At 37.9% G+C, this 15,300-nt stretch overlaps 1 long non-coding RNA gene across 1 annotated transcript in view; it reads right to left on the bottom strand.

Moving 5' to 3' along the window:
* The window catches only part of LOC309879025, a 163,643-nt gene extending 152,644 nt beyond the window's left edge, over positions 1 to 10,999 (bottom strand). The window contains exon 1 of the long non-coding RNA XR_014317648.1: positions 10,988 to 10,999. This is a non-coding gene — a long non-coding RNA (uncharacterized lncRNA). The remainder of the gene's footprint in view (positions 1 to 10,987) is intronic.
* Positions 11,000 to 15,300: the final 4,301 nt, after the last annotated feature.

Below are 15,300 nucleotides of genomic sequence, written 5' to 3'. Positions count from 1 at the left end.
TCTGAACATTTCACATTGTTCTTTGAATGGTCAGTTTCATTGTATGCATACAATTTTGGGGGGGTCGGGGGGGTGGAAAGCAGCTATTGTAATTAGTAGTGCATATTGTGAGCAGTAAAACTCATCTTAGGCCTAGACTTTGTCATTAACCTTTGGTAGAATTTGGGCACTCCATATGAGCAAAAACAGACCTAGTTGCCTCTTCTGAACCACATGGTTTCTAAAACAATTACTATTTTGCCCCCAAATATGAACTGAACTGTAAATGGTACGTTTTCATATTTTACTTTGGCACTGTTTCCATTTCATTAGGTGTGTTTGAGGTACCAGAAATGGAGAGAAATCTTTGCAGTTTAGCGCATTTTAATATGATATAAACAAGCTAGGGCAACCTAGAAAGATTATTAGAAAAAAAATCTTTTACAGCAGCTACATTGGACGACAGTTTGTCTGAGGGCCATATCACACTCTTGACAAAGATTAATTGCTAAGGTTCAGTATTAAGCTAGATCTGCTAAATCTTTAAAATCCAGCCATACTGAAAGCTTTCCTAGACTGACTAAAATTCTGAGCATTTTGTCCGTACTTACACCATGTACGTTGTAAAACCTGGAATTAATTCTTCATGAGCCTGCCTACTGCAATTGTTCTAAAGCCTTACTTAACAAAGGATAAAGAAATGTACATGTTCCCCACAATAGCTAAGTCCCTGAAAATGAGAGAGAATGATGAGATGTATTAGAAAAGGAGGGAAGTATGTAATTAGCTGTTCTCTGAATTATCCTAAGTGTAATGATCAGAACCAGGAGACCATTGTACATCAAGGATCCACTTTACAGTTAATCTAAGTAGGTGCAGGTCGGTGCTGTGCTATGTTGAACTTACAGCTTGGCCTTCAGGATGGTGTTGTGAATATTCCTGGGCCACAAAAATAATTAAAAAAACAGCTGGCTAAATGTAACAGAGGAGCCCATAGGCAGCTTCCACATAGTGCCAGTGACTACACCACAGGCACGTCCTTGCCTTTATCTAAAGTGCAGCAACAAATTCTCTTGTGATTTTTTTTAATTTTTTTTTACAGAGAAATTTATAAAATTATTAAAGTTCTTTTATTTCAAGAAAATCTTATAAGAGCTCAAAAGACCAAAATGCTCAATAGCCTTTCCATGGATGGGATCCGTACAGCATGCTGTGCCTTGATCAGAGAGAGTTCCTCAGTACTGAGCAACTCAGGGTTCCCAGCACATCTGAAGGAATATAAAATTATATATATATACACATATATATTTATATATATATACATACATACACGCATACATACATATTATGTATGTAAAATTATATATGCTATCTTCTCTTTCTTTATAGTGTTAGCTCAAATAAATGGCATTTTAAGAAATACTTTAGAGAGTCAAAGCACCTTTTTCACTGGGGTCGTAATAAACCAGCACCTCCTGATGTAAAACTGTAAGTATACTTCAGTGAGAACATGTTAGGCCAGCAAGGAAACACACAAGTTTGTCCAATATATTATCTATAATAATATAACAATATAACATTTCAATTAATATAATTACATGACTTCAGAATAGTCAAACACACTTCAGAGAGGTAGCAAGACACCAGCATTTCTAAGTTCCACACCCATGTTTTCAAAAAGCCAAATTCTCAAGTTTTGTTCTGGGCAAGAAAAAGTTTCTGTGAAGCTCTGCACTAAATTCTCATTCATTAAACTATCCATATTAACTCCACTGACTTACATAAACTGTATGTCTCTAGAAGTGTTTTAGGTTAGATTTGCCCTTTTCCCCTGCTTCTTTTGACTGATCAGTAGAGAATGAAGGAGACAGGGATAATCCATGCCATTCTACTTATGAATGATCAGACATGGCCCAGTGTACTATTTCAGCTGGGGAATGCATTTTAGGAAGAAACAAACCCCTTGTGATAAGAAGCAAACCTCTTGCTTCTTATCATTTCCCCTTTGCACTTCTTCTTGGATTCCTAGATATAAATCAGTGCCAAGCTGAACTTTCATCTAACGTCCTACACAGAATGAGGGCATACCATATACGTATACATATGCACAGCTTAACATGCTGTATATTCATTTGTTGTCCAAAGTGGATTTAAAGCTAATATCAGTAGTTCAGTTACACAATGACAGATTTCTTTCAACAGCTACTCCCTTCCCCTTTACCCTGTCTTCTTCTGCTGCTCATGCAGTAAAAAAAGAAAGTAGGAACGCCCAAGAGAGTCATGGCAGTAAGCTACCACTATGGGAGGTGAACCAAATTGATTTGCTGTAGGGTAAGCAGCCTTACAGTAGGAATGAATCTATGCGCTCCAGTGATGATGGCTAACATTATTTTTGGCAGTTTCTCACATATTACTTCTTTGCTATTTAGCCAGCAGGGGGTAGCCAGCCATTCAGCAGCAGAGCATCCTCTTTGGGTTGTTATGAAAACAGCAAATGCCATCACTGGTTTTCCACTGGGAGTGAATGAAGTGTTCAGTAAACAGAATAGTCCCACCTAAGGCAAATTTTATATTATCCTGAGAAGTAACTGCCTTGCTGTCTTTCATCAGTTCACAGTATATGAAACAGTAAAACTTGTAACAATTTTCATAACATCATTCATCTTGAAGCATCCCAAAGGCTTTACAGGGATCTTTTTCCCTACAGTTAAAATGCAATAATCTTTAGCACCAAATAATATTATATAATATTATGGGCCAGGAAATGGAACACACAAAAAAAATGTGTGCCCAGGCTAAGTTAGAGGATAGTTAGCTATATACAGAGATTTTAGCAGAGGGCAAAAGTTTTCAGTCCTGAAGAAACAAATCTTCTAAACAATGAAGCAGAGCTGTCCTATCCATTTGCTTCAAAACTGCCCTTAAGACATCCATATCTTGAATCAAAAACATATTCAAGCTTCATAGTCTCTGCTTATCATATATTTTGAAAGTAAACTATTTCATACTGTGTCTTTTTGATGAAGCCAGCTAGGAAACTGTGTCAAAATAGTCATCTGCTTACAACCAGTCATTCAGTCAAGATACTCAGAGACTTTGTACATAAAGTAAAAAGGTACTGTCATTGCCCTGAATAAATTACAATATAAGCACACAGATAAAGTAATGCTAGTGAAAACAGTAGCTTCTTACTTGAAGATAGAAGAGGAACAGCCAAAATATTTAATGTGTTGCATAAACCTGATTTCTACTAAACTTTGCTTTAGGCATAGAAAGACTATCACAAAATAAAGAAACCATAAAGAGTGGTTTACCTGCATAACGTTCTGTTTGATCATTAGTCTTCTGGATTTTTTTATGTCTTAACAAAATTGAACATTAACAACTGCAAAGAGATGATGAAGATGTAAAGGTGGACTGTACAAATTTTGAGACAAGTTAGCATTATTGAGAACAGAATGAGAAAAAGGAGATAAAAGCATTAGATTATGGATGAATGAGCCTAAGCAGCATGATAGACTCAAGAAATCAGCTTAGGTCAACAGAGCTAGCAAAAAGAAGGGAAATAATATTTCATATCCAAGTAGATAAGCAAGGATATTTTGTCAGGTATTTCGATCCATCACTTATTCTGTTTGATGCAGTGTCCTTAGAACTAGGTATTTGCCACACAAAGGATTTTTTTTCAATAGTCACTTAAATTTTGCTACGAACGAACTGTCTGTTTCAGAAGTATTAGTATGCTGTACTACTCCAAGTCAGCTAGGTCAAATTCCTGCTGCAAACCTGAAGGATGCAAAACATTTTGGAAAAAAGCAAAACACACAAAAAATCCCCACCTCAGAAACAGAGGTAGATGTCTGCATCATGAACTCAGAGAGATTCCGCAAGGTGCAAAACCAACCTTCTACAACTTGATAAGTATTACAACTTTCCTCTTTAAACTAAACTTAATAAATAAATAAAGCATCGGTAATATGCTGACTACTTAGCAAAACATGCCACTGTAATAGTCTCTGGAAATCAGTGTCTTCAGTATGGGATTCTGCCTCAGACTATACCAAGTGCTGTGCTGCAATGTTGAACTATAAAGCACTGCTGCCATCTGCAGGGTTTTATCCGTGATATAATTTCAAACCCAATAAACTTGTGGGAAACTGCTCTCTGGAAACTTCTCAATATAGCATCATCACAGCGTGGACAGTACATCATGATTGCTCATTTGTTTGCACCACCTTCACTTGGATACAAAAAGTCTAAACAAGGCAAAACTTCAAACTATTCAAAGGCAAACTGTGTCTGTACATGGCAATTTCACTACAATTGCACTTCCTGTGAACTTATTTCTAGTACTACGAAATAGACTATTAGCCTATTATTACATTTTGAAACCTGGTCAAAAAATAAATTTATTTGAACTTTCACTCCATAAAGAGAGGTGTGGTTGCCTCTTAACATGGAACAATCTTGCCCTCAGTCTGATGCTAGTCTTGTATGTTCTAACAGACTTGTATCCTACCTGTTTATTTTAAAGAAAGCACACTAGATTCTAAGGAATAAAGGAGGAATCTGTGTTAGGGAAGACCAAAAAAAGCCTGGAATAAACAATTTAGGATTTGGTACAGATAGAGGTTAAATGAGCCAATCTTAGTCCAACTGTTAGTGGTGGTATATGGAGCTATACACAACATGGACTGTCTGCACCAAAAGACATAAGGAGTGTTAGCTGGGAAGACTTAGGGATGTGATCATGTGAAGACAGAGGAAAAAGACAGAAATGGATAAAGCTAGTATGACATGTGGGACTGAGCAGTAGGGCAGTAAACGTGAGAAAATGGGAGTATTTACTGCTTGTGTTATGTGTAAATTAATCATGGAGTTAGACATAAACCCTTAGGATACTAGAACAAGCTAAAGAACCATTCTGCTGTCACAGAGGCACAAGCTACTTGTCCTGAAAAGTCAGTAAACTCAGGAATACAGAATGTTACACTGTGAGCTAAAGACACTAGATGATTACAGGGATTTGTACAATTTGTTTCAAAATGTACAAAATGTTATATAAAGATATAATTTAGAGATTTATTGCTGAAAATAAAAATAATGAGTTCAATTATCAGGTTGAGTATGCATTTCAGATTGATCCCTTTGCATCTCAGTTCTAAGACCAAAGTAGAATAGCTACAGCAAGCACACAACTGCTTTTGCAAAGACCATAAAAATTTCAAGCCTTCCAGCTTTCCTTTTATGCAAAAATACTAATTACACAAGTTCTGTTTTTCCTGAACAACAGCACTGAAGACATAGATTAACCACTGACTCCACCAAAGTTCTGACTTTTCTTTGACCTCTAACAGATTGCCTTTTTTTGTTTCTCTCTTCCACAGTTCAGCTTCAGGTCAATTTCTCTCTTCTTGATTTATTTATTTATTTATTTATTTTTGACAGGGTTCTCTTTCTACCCTATATTCAGCACAAGATGACTTCCACAAGAGAGAAAATTACTTATTCAGGACAGGTCGAAAAGATTTTTCTTTGTCTAAGCCGAAGGTAAGGTCATTCCCACATTCAACTTTGTTTTATTTGGTAACTGTTTTTCTTCTCAGAAAGACTGATTTATAAACAGCAGCAAAAGCAGCTTGTGACAGGCCAACCTTCTTCAGAGCAATACAGTGTATTACTAAGAATGTGCCAAAAGCCTTATTTCCATGAATATAACTGTAAGGAACAACAGCAAATCCAAGCAAGTTTTTCTAGATTGCACTTTAGGAAAAATAAGGTCTTGCAGAATTTTCATTATCTGCTAAGCTGGCCATGGCCATTCCACAGCTGTGTTTGCACCACAATGCATCTAAGCTAACAAACTCTAAAGACTGTTGTTGGCTCCTCACAGAGTCTGCAGTATTGCCTCTGAATCCACAGCACAGTTAATCTGCAATTCACCATAAATAATTAACAACTGCACTGCTAGCCCAAGGATGCTCAGCTTGTTCTCTAATCCATGTTCCTTTTCCCAGAACCCTCATTTTTCTCTATTTTTTCTGCTGCACTCTGCACCCCCCACCCCCCACACACAATTCTGTATATTCCATGCTTTCTACTTCCATATACTTCTATTGGTAACAAAGACCTATTTGTTCAATCTCTTGTGCACTTTCTCTTAGGCAAGTTTGTGAATTTAAAGTTCAGGGGTAAGTATTTCACTCTTGCTCTGCAGAACTTGCTTAAGGCTTTCATTATGCTCTTTAAAAATTGTAATGCAATTAAAGCATAACCCATTTTAATAGTCAGCATTACAGAAAGTCTCAAAACGTTAAGTGGCTAATTTGAATAAAACCATTTGTGCTACACTTGGCATTTATACCAGAATCAATACAAACACAATGTAAGTCAGGTCAGAGAACTTAAACATCTGGACAATCTTAGTTGTTTTTTCAAGACCTCAGACTATCTAGTAAACATTTTCTTCTTGAAAAGCAAGCCATATTTTTATTATCCATATAGTTTGTACTAGCCATCCAAAGAAAAATAAATCTCTCTCCACACTCTGGAACTGGAAAAACAAACAAACAAAACAAAACAACAACAACAAAAAACAATATATATTTAAGCAGAAGTAGCTTGCTTGAGGATAGTAGGCAGATTTCCCAACTTCTCAATTACTTAAAAAATATTACATATCAGCTCATAAAATACAGCATTATTTACAACATTATTTTCAAATACAAATGACAATGTCTGCCGCTAAAAAGTGGTTCCTGCACTGAAATCACTTTATCACTTTCCAGTCAACAAGAACAAGCATCTTTTTAGTAAATCCAAATGTTAAGGCAAGTCCTAGGCATGGATTAATGAGCTTAAGATGGTTTCCATTACACAGATGCTAACATTCAGATATTGTACCTGATAAAAACCTTACTTTTCCAGCAAAATTCAATCCAACAGCCACATTCACAACAAAACGAAAATGAACATGTAATAGCTCTTTATTAACCTGCCGCTGCAGCCGAGTTTTTCCAGCAGGATGAGCCTCAGAAGTCCCACCTACGGCCCTGCTCCTCTCTACCGTATGACTGAACTTGCTCTTCACATCCATTGTTTTTTCTGCTTGCCACTGTTACTACACGCATGCTGCAGCAAGTTATTAATAAGGAAACTCACTTTGTATTACTTTTTTTGTTGCAACCTTGGTATCTTAGCAACTGTTATGCCTGATGTTCTCTTTGCAGAAGCTTTGCTGACTCACCTAGCCCCTGATACTGCAGCTTTACTTGGTTGATTAGCATTACTGTACTTGTGTGCAGCATCTGCGTGTGCCTAAGGTCACATCTATACATAGCTTTTACTTCACCTTCCATGGAGCACTGAACTATATAATGTGGACATCTGCCAGATAACGAAGTGGGGGCGCTTTTGCCCTTTGCTTGACATGTCATGCTGTGGGCCCAGTGGAAAGAATTAATAGGTAGCAAATGATTGGGTGCAATCTGCAAAGTTAATAACCTAAAAAGAAATTTCTGTTTCCTTGCCAGTGGTTGGTGGTTCCTTCTTCTGTTCCATGAACACGCACGATTCTCATGAATCCTCTACAGATCATGCCATGCATCCATAACTGCATGAGTTGTCATTTAAAAAAGAGTAACTGGCAGTAAACACTGTAAAACACCCTACATGTATTTTGGTTAAAACGATAGGAATCTAAGCTGTAAGCAGTGGAAACAAGATCTGTTTTAAACTTTGTAAAATACTGATTTCTTGGAGTGTCATTCCTTTAATATTACATCAGTTACTAAAACAGAAGATGTATTTCTACCAGACAGACTGGTATTCTATATACAAAACCACAAGGAAAGTTATACAATTCAGATGAAAAGAAGTAAGTAGCATGTGTCATTCTCATTCTCACTTTTAAGATTCTCCTTTCACTGTTTGTACTGCTTCTGCTACTTGCAGCCCTTTGCATTTTTTTATTTTAATCACAATGAGTTTTTCTTGATTTATAATCCATTCAGCCAATGGAAACCTTATCAGGAAAAAGCAAACAAACAAACAAAAAACTAACAAAAATGCAGAGCTTTTTCTAGAGTACATGATACTGAAAAAAGAAGTGGTAGAGTTAAGAGGTTAAGCATAACTAATTAAGTAATTGATCCCTGTGGGTCACTTCCAACTCAGGATATTCTATGATTCTACACAATACCTCCTTATGTTTTAGTTGCTTTCTTTTGTAGATTTACCTTACTATATAGTTGGTCTTCATTCATCAGATGGCATATACTATTTCCAACAGCATAACCATAAATATGATGCGCTAATTCAGCTATCAGTTTCTCCTTCTGACATCTGTTTGCTTCTCATACAGCGACTGATGGTAATGTAAGGAGTATCTTCTCATCCCCTGGAGAAATGTGAGAATTGCTCTCCCAGATAGCAAACCCAAACTGCCCAATGACATCAAGTGTTCAGACGAGATTGTATCTAGACAAAATGACCCAGGAAACTCATTTCTCTTTGTGTTTCTTGCACATGGAGAAACAAAAAGCCAGGGAATGTCTGATATGCATAAAAATCAAATTATAAAAATGTCATCATAGGCGTGCATCAAAAAAAAAATCAAATTCTGGAAACTAGCATGTTGTGGCATAAATCCTTAAAAGCAGCAAAGTATCTAAAACTGTGAAATGCAAAATAAAAAAAAAATTTGAATCAGCCCTAGAAAACAATGAACTGGACCAATGTTTCATAAATCTACAATAAAAAGAGACGTCCACTGCTGTATAAATGGGTTACAGATGCAGCATGCATTATGGATTAATCTCTAGTATCAGAAGAATCAGTTCTTGGATGTCAGTTCTTTATAGACTATTGCTTGAAATTCCTCATAATGCTCCTATAAAGAGCATAAGACTTGGTCAGGGAATTTGACAAACATCTGAGGAGAAGCTGTTTGGAAATGATTGTGTGGGGGGTGTCATAGAGTGACTCATACTGAAAATTCTAACCATCAAAAATGTCAGTAAAAACTTCTGCCATATCATTCCATATCTACCAAATAAAACTAGCCAGTCAAATATCTTCATAAAAGGGCTATGAATATCCTCACAAAGAAAAAGCTCTGTCTATGAGAGCATAACTTCCTTTGGTGGCTTCCGTAACTCATTTTCTGGAGGTCCATGGCAGATTTGTGATCAACTCTGTGATTCAGTCAATATACCAGTGTTCTGGCAGAGGAGACAATATCTGAGATACAAACGATAGTGACTGTGCTTCCTTGTGTACCTCTTCCCCATGTCTCTTACTGCCCTTTAAAGCTGTCTGTTGCATGAGATAATGCTCAGTGCCTGGGCTTTTGGAGTAATTGGGAAGAAAAATGTTTCCTGAAGAAAACAAGTATTTTGGACAGTACCACTTCAGTTTTGCCCAAGTTGAGCTTGAGACAGCTGCTCTTCCTCCCAGAAGACATTATGGCACCCCTTCAGTAGGAATAGTTCCACCTCCAATAAAGGAAGAGGTAGATCTCATCAGGAAACAACTAGTATATTTCTAAACATCCAGGAGACAAATACACAACTACCTTACATACAGAACACATTACAGAGAAAAATTACTCCTGCAGTCATTAAATAAATAATAAGCCAACTGAAAGAAGTGAAATAATGCATCTGTATGGAGACAAAAACAGCTTGGCAATATGCTCTGCTGTCCTGTAGGTATGTGAGATTCATAAATGGCTCTTTCATCAAAATGACATAATCTCCCTGAATGACAAGATGAGACAGTGAATATGTCAATTGGCTATGTCAGAGGAAGAAGTGATCTTGATCAGGGATTAAAAAAAAAGCATTCGACTACTCTACAATGACACTGATAATACTCTCTGATGCTTTTGCTGACAAAATTTCAGATGTGAGGTAATCAATAACTCCAAACCATATTTTACAGGACGAAAATTATTTTTCAGTTCCTGAACACTACTCTGTATCCTGAAATACTTTAGGCCTTTCCTTAGCTCCTAAACTTTCTTTCTTTCTCCCCTAGTTATGCTTTCACTATAATCTCCTGTTTAAAGTACAACTACAGATTCTTTCCCTACTTCAAGCATGCCGTTCCTTCCCCTGCAGCCACAGAACCATGGAATGGCTGAGGTTGGCAGGGACCTCCAAAGGCCATCTGGTCCAACACCCTGCTCAAGCAGGATCAATTAGAGCCAGTTGCCCAGGACCGTGTCCAGATTATTTTTGAACATCTCCAAGCAGGGAGACTCCACAACCTCTTTGAGCAACTTGTGCTAGTGCTCTGCCATCCCCACAGCAACTGAGTTACCCCAAATTCTTTCTTCTGCTTTCTCTAGTGATTCTCCCCCACCATGACAACTCCAAGTCCTTGCTAATATCTGATTCCTACACTGAAGACATAGGGTTCTTAATTGCACCAAGACAGATTAAACTATCAGTGCTGCCCAGCAATGAGGAATTTAATTACCTAGGAAGCAAGATGTTTATCCCTACACAGCATTGCTCTGCTGTAACTTCTGTGAAAAACCTTCCCTGATATTCTGCATTTGTCACCTATAACCACCAAAAGCAAATGTTTTTTTCAGACACTAGCAATCTGTGGATTTAACTGAAGCTTATTACAAAACTATGAAAATTGTTGTAAATAATACAGCTTCTGCACGTGGTCAATATTACCAGATTTGCTTTGCACTCCTTGTAATGAAGGATATCTAGAAATTATAGCTACGGAATAAAAAGGCACAGTCATGCTAGAGCTAAATGCTTAAATATCACCATGTGAATAGCCATTTATTTCAGTAAGCATTAAGTATGTCTGTTACTGACTTTAAATGAAACTGAAGATCTACAAATTTGAAAAATTATTTCTATTCAACATATAAATAAATACGTACATAAATGCCTCATTTTAATCAATATATTCCTAGGTTTAAGAGAGATGAATGCCATTTTAGAATAAATATGAAAAAAAAAAAAATGACATCTTGAGATACCTTTCATCAAAGTATCCCACAGGGCTTCACTGGATAAACAGAGTTCACTGGAGATCCCTCTGCAGTGTACTGTGACAAACGTTTCTCAGAACGTAGGAACTTCTCAAGATGAAGTGAAAGAAGGCTTTACTCCTCTGAAACTGCTGAAACTGCAGGGAAAATCTAGGGCAGCAAAAAGTAATTAGTAAGCAATGGAAAGTAGTAAGCAATGGAAAAATTTTAAGTAATCAGTAAGCAATGCAAAAAAAAAATCCTCTAATATTTTAGATTTTTTTTTTAATGTAGCTTTACATAAACTTGCAAAAATAAACTTAAACGTGAAAGCATAAATAGTCCAAAATACATGCTTGAATGTGATTATTCACACTTTAAATGGAAAATGTGTGGGTAAGCTGCACAAGTCACTCAATTGTGATGCAGAAACCATACTACTTAGGCGCCTAACCAACCCTGAATTAATGCTAAAATTTGAATAATGAATATCCACAACAAGTTGCTCATAAAATATTCATTCAGGGAAAATATTTTCCACATAAATTCACAAACTCAGACAAAAAAAAAAAAAAAAAAAGAAAAGTAGTGAAAATTTTCTGAGCATTTTCTGAAAAGAAGAAAAAAGAGGACTGAATAAATTATCCATCAGAAATGGCCTCTTATTTTGTGATTATTGACTAAATTAGCAAGAATAACAAAAAGTTGCATGGGAGTATCAACATTTCACTTGTATGTTTGATATAAATGGAAACATTGTCAGGACGTTTCCTGCAAGACAAGCGCGGTGTTGTTTCTATGGGACTAACCAGTACTTTTCAGCTTCCATTTCCAAGGCAGTTTGAAAACTTCTCACTTGCTACTGCCCTTTCTACCTCTTGGATTATAGAAGCTCTAATAGGTGCAAAACTGATGTACTTGGAGAAGAAATGGTCCACACTGAAGCATGCATTAGGAAAGCGAGCTGGGGGAGGCGTTAATGACCAGAACAAGATCCTGACTCTTACACTGAAGCCCTCACTGAAGCAATAAATGAATTTAAGCAAAAAAACAAACAAAAACCCTCTTCATTTTACCTCACAACTTCGCTCCCTCAACCTGCAAGCCCCGCTGATGCCCTCTCTACTGCCCCTAGCGGCAGCCGCTTCTCCAAAATGGCGCTGGGCGAGGAGGGGGATTTAACGGACAGCCGCCCCCGAGCGCGTGCCGCTGTGCTGGCCGTTAACGGTCGGCGCGGGGCAGCCGCGGGCTCTTTATTTCCAACCAAACGGGTTCATTTCCAACCAAACGGGTTCATTTCCAACCAAATGGGTTCATTTCTAACCAAACGGGTTCATTTCCAACCCGGTTGTCCCAGGTGTGTGAGAGGCGCTGCCTGAGGCGGGCAGCAGCCCACAGCGATGCTGCGTGTGAGGGGAGGGCGGGCGCGCAGCTTCTCGCTATGAGAGGAAACGATGGTGGGACAGCGGCACCTAAAATCCGTCTGTTTTGGGTTGGTTTGCAGGGTTTTGTGTTGTTTTGTTTTTCGTCTCCTTTTGATCTTGCTGACGGACATCTGTGGGAAAGAGGGCTGGGGTGAAGAAGTCCGGAGTGATTGGTGTGCGAGATGCCTGGAGAGAATTAAAACAGGAGCATGAAATGGGATGCAAGATTTGGCTTAAGACTGGAAGATTTTGGTTCAGGACTGATGAGGGAAGAATGATGTAAGGGCAGTGTGTGAAGGTAGGTTCAGAAACACCAGAAGTGACCTCAGAGTCAGGGGGAGCCCTGAGAAACTGTGAAGAGCTTCTGTCAGCAGCACTGTAAGGCTGAGATAAATATTAGGAAAATGAATTAAATCTGCTTAAAAGCCATCAGTTAATGTTTTCATACAATTATGTAGTTTTCAATATGACTCATTTAGGCACAGGGTTAAAATTGGTTACCATGTGGTTAATGTTACAGCAAATATGAATCAGAAACTTGAGTCAGAAGTGAAATTACATTGATCTCAAGATGGATTTTACCTTGTAAACACAGTGTGTGATGGAAAGTGAAGCTGTCAACTACACCAGCGCAGGAGCAACAGTTAGAAAAACCAGCTTGCTACTGAGAAAAGTGCATCAGTTGCAGAGGACAGAAACCTGCAGAGAAACAAGTGACGTCCAGTATACTGTCAGTCTGGTGTGAATGAAAAGGGTGAAGAAGACAGTGACTGTTTTTACATCCATGCTAAAACCCAACTGAATGATTTTTTTTTCTTCAATTTTACTTGTAAAAGTGGTCTTCAGTTTGGAAGTCTTGTTTACATATTGATTTGCATGTCTATAGTTGGTTAATTTTTACTTGTATCTTTTTATGAAAACAGCTATTTATGTAGTATTAGTGTCTCTATATAAGTAACACTTTGTACAATTTTACAGTTCAAGGTGACATCTTAAGTACGTGCATTACTCCATATTCCTTTTATTATGTCTGCAAACCCCCATAAAAGACAGAAAATGGATTTTATATTTTATCTATTGGTCTGCTAATACCCAGAAAGCCAAATTTTGAAGTTATTAAAAAAGAAAAAAGTTCTCTAAAACAATTTTTTTTTAAACCCTTTTGAAGGAAAAGAATTCTTACTGTCATTGTCCGTTTCACTGGAATTGCCTATTGAATATTGGGCCACAGTTTAGTCAAGGTACTGTAATTATACAGTAGTAAATAAAATATATGACAACATATAATAATAATTAAAATAGAGTAGTAACTTTAAAATGTATGTGTTGTTTTTTTTCCCCATGCTTGCTCCAAGAAGTTATTTATAAATATGAAGTGTACCATAGTATAATGCTTTTCATCTGTAATTCATGGATTGGAGCACTTCTTGGCCACACAGTACTGGTTGTCATTGTTTCTATATGCTAAACATACAGACGAACTGCCTTACTGAGAGTTCAGAAACAATAGTCACTGAAAAATTATGGCTAAAATATAATGTGCAATACAATATGCCAAATTAAATGCGTTTGTCTCATGTTATCAAAGCTGGAATTAAATAGGAATAAATGGAATAAAATGTTTGGGATTTCTTTAAGTAAAAGCAAAGAAAACATGATAATTAAAATTAAACAAACAAAAAAAAAAAAACAAAACAGGAAATGAGTATTCTTTCAGATACTGGCTTTGCTGTTTTCCAGAAACAGATATAAAACAGGCCAATTCAGGCAATATCTGTTTTCCCTTTCTGCATCTCCTCATTCTATGAAGATTCTTCCATGAGCTCAGTGGGAGGGGATATGGGGAATGAAGACAGGCAGGGGGATGGGGAAGAAGCTCCAGGACAGAAAGGAGCAGAAGTTGTAGGTACGGGATCCAACATGCTGCATTGTCACTGCCAGCATGGGTGGTGTGGCAGGGTGCTTCACAGTACATGCCTGAGGACTGCACCCAAAGACCCCAGTGTGGAAGGCCTGGAACTGAACGTGACAGTCTATTTGTCCCATATCTGTGTGGTGCCTTGTGAAGAGGAATTTGAATCACGAAGGAAAACACCACTGAAACAGACAAGGGATTTGCAGCCCTGTGCCTTCCCACAGAAGTCCCTAGTGTTTGGGCAGCCCGTTTGTTGCTGCTGGCAGGATATGTCTGTTTTCCTGCTGGGGTAACAGGAAAAGGAATGGCACGTTAGGTTGCTGTAAGCTTGCTGGCAGGAAGGCGTGAGATCTTCCACTGACAAATTGTCTGTGCTGTTACCTGAACGGAGCGTAGGCCCTGTGGTCATGCCAGAAAAAACGCATTCCTCTACGATCCTCCTGGGTGCAGTGTCGTGGGAGCAGTGTCATGGGAATGGTGTCCCTTGTTATCAATACAGGATGTTCTTGTAACCCTTGTTCTGCTGCTTCTTTCAGTGCTTTCTCACACGTGCACACGTCCATCCCTACAACATTCCTGCCAATCTTTGTATTTCTGTTAAGAATCTCTCCTCAAGGACTGGCCTGGCTGGATTGCTATGGATGTAGTTTGGAAGAAGAGCTGGTGTCCTAAAAGAGATATTCTGTTCCATCCCTGGGGGGCTTTGCATATGTGAAGGTTTGCATATGCCCAAATTAGCTTGGATCAAATGACCAGCATTGAAACAAACCTCAGCTTCTCCCTCTGTGGCACAACCCCAAAACTAGAAACCTTCAGGGGAGCCACACAGTGTCTCTAGTGCTATATGGTCAGAGGTGGAGATATGATCCTTCTGAACAAGATGGCTTCTGCCAACAGGTTGGGGTAGGACAAGTATTCTGAACCTGACCCTGCAAATGTCAACTTGCAAAAGTTATAATTTGTCAAAAAAATAAATAAATAAA

Source organism: Aythya marila, assembly GCF_965140915.1.
Source record: "Aythya marila genome assembly, chromosome: 5".
Taxonomy (NCBI): domain Eukaryota; kingdom Metazoa; phylum Chordata; class Aves; order Anseriformes; family Anatidae; genus Aythya; species Aythya marila.
Note: the sequence above shows the minus strand (reverse complement) of the source record. Positions and strands in the feature narration are given on the sequence as shown.